Here is an 11040-nt window from a genome sequence, read left to right as displayed (position 1 = left end):
CTTTTTGGAACACTTAAATATTTAAAGGTTTATAAAAGTAAATCAGCGAAATTATTTGAAACAACCGTTGAAAATTTCCATATCGTTAATCGATTTTGCTGAAACTTACTCAAAAACTTTGATTTTTTTTTGGTTTCTTTGTGAAAATTGTAAAAAAAATCCGGGCAATATCCGGACTTTTTTCACAATATCCGGGCAACCGGGCCGGACCGGACTTTCTCGAAATTTTGCATCAAATATCCGGGCAAACCCGGATAAAACCGGGCAATCTGGCAAGCTTAACCTAATTGCTATATGGGGAAGGGCATCATTGTCCCTTTTATCACGCTTACAATCCTTACAGAACCGTTGTTTAAAAACTATTTTCAATTTCCCTTTGCTTTATTCAACCAATTTAATTTATTCCAACAGTTCTCACAATATTTTACCACTCACTAAACTTTGTGACCTTCAAACTATTATGTATGTATTTGATAACTTGCATTCATTAAATAGAAATCAAAGTTTAAGGTTCACTCCAGGAATACGCATCCATAATACCCGACATTCCAATCATTTGATACGCAGCACGTCCTCCACTTCTCGTGGACAGCGACGAATTTCGTTCATTGGACCAACAAAATTTAATAGTCTTCCTTTTGATATAAAAAACATAACGTATAGGAACCATTCAAGAACAAACTAATGCAATATTATAAAGAATACTAGCAGACCCGGTAAACTTCGTCTTACCCTGTTCAATTTCGCGTCCATTTTCCATTTTTTCTTCGCTGATTAACTTTTAAAATTTATGAAATATTGAGTTGTGAATCGTCTCGCTTTTGTAAACATGTTCTAGTTTTTTTTTTTCAGATTTCCCTCATTTCCGTTTACTCGAATTGTCCTGCTTAATTCTATCGAAATAAAACCTTACAATTTTAATTCAGTTCTACGGGTATTTTCTTAAATAAACAAATAAAAAACCTTCAATAAATCTTACATGCAACTTTCATGAATACTTTTTTATTAACTTTTCTTTCATTCAGATTTTTTTTGTATATCAACGAATGGTCCGGTTTCAGGTTCTTGTCGCAAAATGGTTTTATTTTTTCAGTTCGATGTTATCGTCCAACTTGCAAGCCTATTGCAAAAAAATCACTTTTTGTAACTTTTTCCATAAATAATTGTATGTTGATAAAATGTTTGTTTCATTTATTGTATACCATTTCGTTGAATCATTCCACTTTGTTCGAAATAACATTAAGGTTTGAATCGAAATCAAAAGTTTCTCATTGATTGTATTTTATTGCATACGAAACTTTATGAAAATAAAATTTTGAATATTGGGACAATTTTCGGAGTATTTGGGAGCTAAAAGCATTGCGTTAGGATTAATATTACTAACGCAGCGCTTTTAGCTCCCAATTAGTTTTGGGACAACTTTTTGTTCACCATCCTCACCCCTCGAAGTAGTTTGATTTAATATACATATTTTCACCAAAATCATGTTCAAAAAGTTTTTCTAGATACCGAACTTATAGATATGACACATTTCAACTTGAAGTGTTCCCAAACAGCATTTGCCATGGCATAAAATCTGGCGATCTTGTATACTGCAATTTACTTTTTTTATATGAAAAAAAAAAGCAAATTACATTCCTATGAACTTTAACCCAATGAACCAAGGAAACGATTGGTATTAAAAATAGAAAAAATATGTTTTTAATTGAAGATCGAAATGATGTTCTGATTTCAAAATTTCCTGAACATTGTTGGTGGGGATCTGCGATTTGATTCAAGACTATGTAATATTTTCAAGTTTCAATAACATTAAATTGAAAAGCAGATTTAAAAAAAACTAAATAGTTCGAAAAGAAATAATCTGTTCAGGCTACGATGGTTTCATGAATTCATATCATTTTCTGGAAAATTTCATACTGAAGAAACTCAAAGCCTTAAAAAATATGTGTTTTTTTTTTGTAAATCGAAACTCTCAATAGAGGAACACCGGGTATGATAACAGTGAACCTGTAAACAGTTTTTCGGTAAATAGTTTTAGAAAAAGTTGAGTTTGTTTAGTCACATTGTTTGTTTGGGTCCAACCATTTATAAATGAAGAAATAATGTAAACATTTTATGTAAATTTTGAACGTTTGCATTCGCTCTAGTGTACCTTTCAACTGGAAATTCTTCTAAGATTATTGACAACTTACACATACGGTTGCAAAAAATTCTTTGCATTCGGCCTTTAAATAAACATCAATCCTATTCAATCCTTCTTGAAGAACAGGCTCTTGTTCAGTACATGTGTCTGATCCTTTTCAACGGATTTTTTTGTTGTTCTGTAAATTTAAAGGCGCTTGATTTATCTTCAGTTAAGCACATTTGTACATGTTCGAAAATTGTTTCTAGGCGTATTGGATTATTCAATCGTACGTAAATCTTCCCACATTCTTTTTTTCAATCGCCCGCAAAGAGTCATACCATTTTTTCATAGGCAGCAGTACCAAATTCATGTTTTTTTAGACAACCATTGCTGATTCAATTAACATGAAATAAAAACAGTTTTAATATTTAAAACCGTTTAAATGGTTTTGATTTGATCGGTAAAATATCAATCTGGGTCACATCTAGGCTTCATTTATTCATATGTGCTGTACAAATAAGCTAGGAATCAAAAAGGAAAAAACTCATCTAGGCTTCTTATCGCCGCCACGTGCGTTGAAAGTATGCTTGTCTGAGAAATAGGCGCCCAAATATTTCCACTAATCAGTATGCTATGCCCTGGTTACTATCCTCTCACGACGTTTGTTCGCGACGCCTCGACCATAGAGACGAATAACAAACCGCCCACCCGGCGCCCAAAGTAACGAAAATCTCGAAAAAATGGATGTCATGACTTTTATTTGATTAAAAAAACTACAAATTTAATGATTACGGACAGTTGATGCGACTTTTTGTTGTTTTTATTCGATTTAAACCGATTCGCATGCCCACAGAATATTCTAAAAATAATTTCATTTGAATCGGTTGGATCATTTCGGAGGAGTAGTACTACAAACACCGTTACAAGAGAATTTTATATAATAGATTTAATTTGATGTTCAGCCAACCACTTTTTTAGAGTCAATTAGATCCTTTTTAAAATTTTCTTAGCTGGATAAATAATTCAATTAATTTAATTTCATATTTTTATCTCATTTAATCATAAGCTCAATTTTTATTTTGTTTCTTGTTAGCCTGTATCTTTAACAATAGAAATGCATGTATCTCTTAAAAGGAAAATATCTTTCCACTGAGATTCATGTAGTAGTTTTGTTGTTGTATCGTTACATTCCCTCGTTTAAATAATTTTTTTAGGTTCTCAGCATGATTAAATCTTGATCGCGATTTGTAATACTTCCCCTTTTGCTGCCAGACGTGCTGAGAACAAATAGCGTCCATTACCAGGGGGCTCTAATGAGCTTCTTGGTGAGGGGGAGTGTGGTGGGCCGCTAAGAAAAAAAAAGAAAATCAATCATTTTATAATTTACAGAAATTTCCAGCATACTTTTCTTATTCAAAAGCTGTTTCTATAATCCAACATATTATTAAATGCTGTTTATATACATTTTTAACAATTTTAATTTTATGCCAAAGCTCGCCGACTTAAAACCCCAGCTTTTAATATTGATATTTTTTTCCGAAGGGTTTTAAAAGGATTCCTGCGTTTTAATTTTTTCAAACTGTTTCCAAACTATTTTTTTCCAAACTTTTCACACATATCGGTATAGAATTTTGAATACGACGAATGCGCCAACATCGCTGTTTCGAGAAAAACGCGTTTAAAATTCGACAGCCCCATAAGCTCTCTGCAAAAATATTATTTTGTTTCCATTATATATAAAAACTAAATATTCTTTTGATAACATTGTACAATCAAAATGTAGATCTTCGAACGTACTTTTTCACCCATCTGATAACTCAGTTTATTTACATTTAGCGCATTCGCCCTATTCAAAATTTGCTACTGATATATATTATATTTTTCATTCCTTTTATATGTTATATTTTTTTATGTCAATTGTTTTATTCTTTTATACAAAATTAATTTTTTTTAACTATGTTTCATTATATTACTTTTTATTATATTTTATTACAATATACTGTTTTACATTATACTATTTATTCATTTAATCGTTAATACAGCAAGGGCAGGGGCATCTGGGTTTCCTCGTTTTACAAAAAGAGCGGGTTACCGTGTATGCTAGTACCGTATTGAATACTAGACGTTCCTCAATTTATGTCAAAGGAATTTGGCATGGTTGAGAAAAATATAGCATTTGATTACTTTTTGTAAAATAACGACGCACTCTTTTTTCGGAAGCCTTGGCGGCGGGATTATAATTTGCATGCTATCGTGGTTAGTCAACAATATGGTTATACACAGAAAAAAATAATGACAATTACGTGTCATTGAAATTAGCTACCTTTGAATTAAAACAACCTGTGAATAAAAAAACATGTGATTTTAAATTCACTAGTTTGAAATTCAATGAAAAATCACTTAATATTACAGTGAATGTCCTGTAACAAAAAGAATAAAGACATGTGCCGTAGTTCAAAGGTCAAATAAAATTACGTGTTGCGTAATTTAACGGCACATATTATTTTTGACCTGTAAAATTATGGCAAATGTCATGCTCCTTTTTGTTACAGGATATTTGCTGTAATATTGAATGATTTTTCATTTAATTTCAAACCAATAAATTGAAAATGTGCCTGGCATCCCGTTTCAGAAAGTGAAACGTCAAAGGAAAAGGCGGCGCACCGGCGCGCAATGTTTTTATTTTGTTTTGTGCTGATCAGCTCCGGTCCGGCAGTTGCTCTATTTAAAACCCGATTTAATACACTTAACAGTGGATTGGAGCCTTTCTAACAGAGTGTAAGTTATATTTGGAAATATATAAAATAATATAGAATACACATGATAGATTCCTTCCCTCTGCATCATATAAGTAAGATTTCAGATAGGTATTCAAACACGAAAAATTCCGATCTCAATATAAAAAAATGATGCATAGTACGTTTTTTGGGGAAAAGCGAACTGGTATGTAAGGAGTTCATTTTATGTATGGAAAGAATGGTATTTAAACAGTTGAATTTCCTAGACTTATAACACGCTGAAATGGTGCCGTGGTAGCAACCAGAACTTTCACGATGCTGGTCACGGTTCGAATCTTACTGTTTTTTTATGCTTTTTTTACTGAATAAGTAAAACCAACTACAATATTGATGGATAGCCGTGACGCGTGGCCTAGCATGATACCTTTTTTAGAGCTCAACCATGCATAAAAGAAAAAATTCTCACAAAAGGAGGGGAAAGTAATATGACTATTAAATGATTAATCTCATTCTGGAAACTAAATCTGAAATCTTATTCTGATTCTAAAGTTTGAATTTTGAGTTACAACACTTAGTCTAATATTTGAATATAATTTCCAATTTCAAATTCCAGGTTGATCTTTAATCCGAATTCTCAATCAGAATTCTAAATCTGAATTCTCAATCTGAATTCTGAATCTGAACTCAGAATTTGAATTATGAATCTGAATTCTGAATTCAAATTCAGAATTAAGATTTTAGAATTAAGAATTTAGAATTCAAATTCAGAATTCAGAATTCAGAATTCTGAATTCTGGATTCTGAATTCTGAATTCAAAATTCAAAATTCTGAGTTTTGAATTTTGAATTTTGAATTCCTAATTTGAATTCTGAATCTAAATTCTAAATCTGTATTCTGTATCTGAATTCTGTATCTGAATCTGGAATCTGGATTCTAAATCTGAATCTGAATTCTAATTCTGGGTTCTGAATCTGATAAAGATGGATAGAAAAATGAAGAGAAAAGAGCAAAAGAACATTTTTGCAAGGAAAACTTATAAACGCACACCATACTTTACCCCGCAACATCAATCATTATAAATTTTCAATTCCGATATTCTTTCTCCAAGAATCTAAATTTTCACCGATATGCTGAAAATAAATTTACAAAAATCTGAATTCTGAATCTGAATTCTAAATCTTAATTCTGATTGTGAATTCTGAATTTGAATTCTGAATCTGAATTCTGAATTCTGAATCTGAATTCTGAATCTGAATTCTGAATATGAATTCTGAATCTGAATTCTGAATCTGAATTCTGAATCTGAATCTGAATTCTGAATCTGAATTCTGAATCTGAATTCTGAATCTGAATTCTGAATATGAATTCTGAATCTGAATTCTGAATCTGAATCTGAATTCTGAATCTGAATTCTGAATCTGAATTCTGAATCTCAATTCTGAATCTGAATTCTGAATCTGAATTCTGAATCTGAATTCTGAATCTGAATTCTGAATCTGAATTCTGAATCTGAATTCTGAATCTGAATTCTGAATCTGAATTCTGAATCTGAATTCTGAATCTGAATTCTAAATCTGAATTCTGAATCCTGAATTCTGAATCTGAATTCTGAATCTGAATTCTGAATCTGAATTCTGAATCTGAATTCTGAATCTGAATTCTGAATCACGCGTTTGTTAAAATTGAAATTCCCTTCATCCAAAATTTTTTTTAATGATTTCGGATTTTACAACTTTTAGTAGTATGGTTTTACCCCTAAACGTATGCAGCACCCTTTATTTCAGAAAAATTATGAAAAAAAGTTTTCTCAATACAAAATCGTGTTTTCATGCGGGTAGAAAAGTGAGGAAAAAATTTACGTATGATGAAAAAAGTGAAAGAACATTTTTGCAAGGAAAACTTATTAATGTACACCATTCTTTACTTCGCAACATCTTCATCAATTTTAAATTCTGATATTCTTTCTCCATGAATCTAAATTTTTCACTAATATGCCGAAAATACATTTACAAAAATTGAATTCTGAATCAAAATCCTGAATCTGAAATCTAAATCTGAATTCTGAATCTACATTATTTTGAATCTGAATTCTGAATCTAAATTTTGAATCTGAATCTGAACTCTGAATTTGAATTCTGAATCTAAATTCTGAATTTGAATTCTGAATCTAAATTCTGAATCTGAATTCTGAATCTGAACTCTGAATCTGAATTCTGAATCTCAATCTGAATTCTGACTCTGAATTTTGAATCTGAATTCTGACTCTGAATTCTGAATCTGAATTCTGAATCTGAATTCTGAATCTGAATTCTGAATCTGAATTCTGAATCTGAATTCTGAATCTGAATTCTGAATCTGAATTCTGAATCTGAATTCTGAATCTGAATTCTGAATCTGAATTCTGAATCTGAATTCTGAATCTGAATTCTGAATCTGAATTCTGAATCTGAATTCTGAATCTGAATTCTGAATCTGAATTCTGAATCTGAATTCTGAATTCTGAATCTGAATCTGAATTCTGAATCTGAATTCTGAATCTGAATTCTGAATCTGAATTCTGAATCTGAATTCTGAATCTGAATTCTGAATCTGAATTCTGAATCTGAATTCTGAATCTGAATTCTGAATCTGAATTCTGAATTCTGAATCTGAATTCTGAAACTGAATTCTGAATCGGAATTCTGAATCGGAATTCTGAATCTGAATTCTGAATCTGAATTCTGAATCTGAATTCTGAATCTGAATTCTGAATCTGAATTCTGAATCTGAATTCTGAATCTGAATCTGAATTCTGAATCTGAATTCTGAATCTGAATTCTGAAACTGAATTCTGAATCTGAATTCTGAATCTGAATTCTGAATCTGAATTCTGAATCTGAATTCTGAATCTGAATTCTGAATTCTGAATTCTGAATCTGAATTCTGAATCTGAATTCTGAATTCTGAATCTGAATTCTGAATCTGAATTCTGAATCTGAATTCTGAATCTGAATTCTGAATCTGAATTCTGAATCTGAATTCTGAATCTGAATCTGAATTCTGAATCTGAATTCTGAATCTAAATTCTGTAAATTTATTTTTCGGCATATCGGTGAAAACCTTTTCACCGATATGCCGAAAAATAAATTTACAAAATTAATTAACGGTGGTTAACTTCTCTCAAAAGAATCTGAATTCTGAATCTGAATTCTGAATCTGAATTCTGAATCTGAATTCTGAATCTGAATTCTGAATCTGAATTCTGAATCTGAATTCTGAATCTGAATTCTGAATCTGAATTCTGAATCTGAATTCTGAATCTGAATTCTGAATTCTGAATCTGAACTCTAAATCTGAATTCTGAATCTGAATTCTGAATCTGAATTCTGAATCTGAATTCTGAATCTGAATTCTGAATCTGAATTCTGAATCTGAATTCTGAATTCTGAATCTGAATTCTAAATCTGAATTCTGAATCTGAATTCTGAATCTGAATTCTGAATCTGAATTCTGAATCTGAATTCTGAATCTGAATCTGAATTCTGAATCTGAATTCTGAATCTGAATTCTGAATCTGAATTCTGAATCTGAATTCTGAATCTGAATCTGAATTCTGAATCTGAATTCTGAATCTGAATTCTGAATCTGAATTCTGAATTCTGAATCTGAATTCTGAATCTGAATTCTGAATCTGAATTCTGAATCTGAATTCTGAATCTGAATTCTGAATCTGAATTCTGAATCTGAATTCTGAATCTGAATTCTGAATCTGAATTCTGAATCTGAATTCTGAATCTGAATTCTGAATCTGAATTCTGAATCTGAATTCTGAATCTGAATTCTGAATCTGAATTCTGAATCTGAATTCTGAATCTGAATTCTGAATCTGAATTCTGAATCTGAATTCTGAATCTGAATTCTGAATCTGAATTCTGAATTCTGAATTCTGAATCTGAATTCTGAATCTGAATTCTGAATCTGAATTCTGAATCTGAATTCTGAATCTGAATCCTGAATCTGAATTCTGAATCTGAATTCTGAATATGAATTCTGAATCTGAATTCTGAATCTGAATTCTGAATCTGAATTCTGAATCTGAATATGAGTTCTGAATCTGAATTTTGAATTCTGAATTCTGAATCCTGAATTCTGATTCCTAAACCTGTATTCTGAATTTGAAAACTGAATCTGAATTCTGCATCTGAAATTGAATCTAAATTATGTATGAGTATGTAGAAATGAAAAAAAAAAACATAAATTCATTCTTCAACACGGGTAAAAAAACGAGGGTCATAAAATCTTCATATAAATTCCCCCCCAACGCAGTTTTCTGTACGGCTCTGCATTTTGTTGACACCCGGCATGGCTATAGACACTATAATTTCATATATGAAATTATAGTGTCTATAGGCATGGCGGACTCTGAAGGAAACGCCCATCCGCCATTTGCTGCATTGAAAAGCAAGAAGTGTAAGATATAAACACTGTTGCCGTATTTGCCCCAGCAGACTGAGAAACTGCCCAGACCACGGTGCGTCTTAGTAATGCCTTTTAGCTATTTGAGTTTGAGCCGCTCTCTATTAAGCGTGCCGATGGTTTATTGGATAGCGTTTGCGATTTGGGATCTGAAGGTTTTTGGTTCGATTCCCAAGTCGATAAATTTTAATTTTTTATTTGATTATCTCCAATTTATAAATGATTGCTGGTGCTGCTGCTTCGAGGCGCCACTAGCAACTTTTTTATGCCATAATAAGTATGATATGTATTTGGTAAAGAAAACGGTTTCAACTATTTTGTTTTTTTTCCCGTTTTTGAAAGGGTTGTGTAGAAAAAAAAATGCATTCTTTTGAGACTAAAATCATTTTAATTGTGCAGCCCAGTTTCGCAAAAACGTTCTTGACATTTTTAAAATGGCACATACAAATCTACGGACATCAACAGAACTCGTCGAGCTGAGTCGATAGGTACCTATAAAGGTATGTCTAAGACCCATAATTAATGATCTCTCAAATCGACCGATAACCAAACCTTTCTGTTAGAAAGGCAAAAAAATCATACGAACGAGAAGGCGCGGATTCATGGGGAAAAAATATTGTGAATCTTCCAACCCGGCAATAATAAAAGCTGGAGTATGTATTTTATGTACAAATTCTGCCAGCTGGTCGACGGTTTTACTGTCCCAAGAACATCAGCAGCAGAATTTGATAACCATGTTCGAACTAAAGGCGGTAGAAGTGGTAAGTTTTTATAAAATTATCATCCCTTACTTTTTACTAATTCCTTTCATCATAAGCAGCAGTAATCGTCGAATTTGCCCTCGCCTGTTTAAAAAAAAATGCTACTACCATAACGCAGCTGAGCCGCTGATGTTTAAGTTGTTATTCCAAAACTTGGTTCACGAAATCGCGCAGGATTTTTACGGTTCCGAAGTGTTACTGGCAGTCCCGCTGGAACCCAGCGGAACTTGCCTGACTGGGATGTTCAACACCCGCCTGTACGTGATCCACGCGAACCGCATGCTAAAGTAAAAAAAAACTTATCCAGTCCAGAAATTCGTTTATTTGCTGGCTCCGCTTGACCAGTTGGCGCTAATACCAGTGGGGTCCATTCCGCCATCCGTGCCTCTGCGGAGAACATTTGACATCTACTTTTCAAGGTAAGCCGGCTCTTTGACCATTGTTTAATCCAGTAAGTTCTTCATTTTATATTTTTAATTGATAACTTTCATATGATCACGTTGTGTGTTTCTAGCGTAACCATTTGTTTAAAAACGTCATTCAGGAAAGTGTCCTACCACTGGTGGAACCGCGTCGTTGTCGACGTTAATAATAACAATAAAAAGGACAAGCTGATATGTTTGCCAGGCGCATCCAACTAAAAGGAGCTCTTCTTCAGGTTGGTTTATTTCTTAATTTATTTATTCCTAAATTAATTTATTGCAATGTTATTTTTAGGTGACAAACATCATGTTTAGCATGTCAGCTTCTTCCGTGTTATCCTGGAATAATCGGTAATAACTTCAAGAAAAAACTAAATATAGCATCTCTGGCCAAAAGGTGACATTGATCGACAGAAATGAACCATCAGGAAATCCCCCGGAAAAAAGGCGCAGCTGGCGATTAAAATCACCTGGAACTATTGTGCCAGTTTTAGTCAAGTAACGTTCCTAGTACGTAGATTTTTTCTTTTATAATCTG

General features: G+C 32.5%; 1 long non-coding RNA gene across 1 annotated transcript; it reads left to right on the top strand.

Moving 5' to 3' along the window:
- The first annotated feature begins 9913 nt into the window (after window positions 1–9913).
- Window positions 9914–10729, top strand: LOC129738453 (uncharacterized). The gene is made up of 3 exons (XR_008735518.1): window positions 9914–10080; window positions 10140–10531; window positions 10595–10729. It is a non-coding gene; the product is annotated as an uncharacterized LOC129738453 (long non-coding RNA).
- The last annotated feature ends 311 nt before the right edge of the window (window positions 10730–11040 follow it).

The sequence above is a fragment of the Uranotaenia lowii genome, chromosome 1 (genome assembly GCF_029784155.1).
Source record: "Uranotaenia lowii strain MFRU-FL chromosome 1, ASM2978415v1, whole genome shotgun sequence".
Classification (NCBI taxonomy): Eukaryota; Metazoa; Arthropoda; class Insecta; order Diptera; family Culicidae; genus Uranotaenia; species Uranotaenia lowii.
Note: the sequence above shows the minus strand (reverse complement) of the source record. Positions and strands in the feature narration are given on the sequence as shown.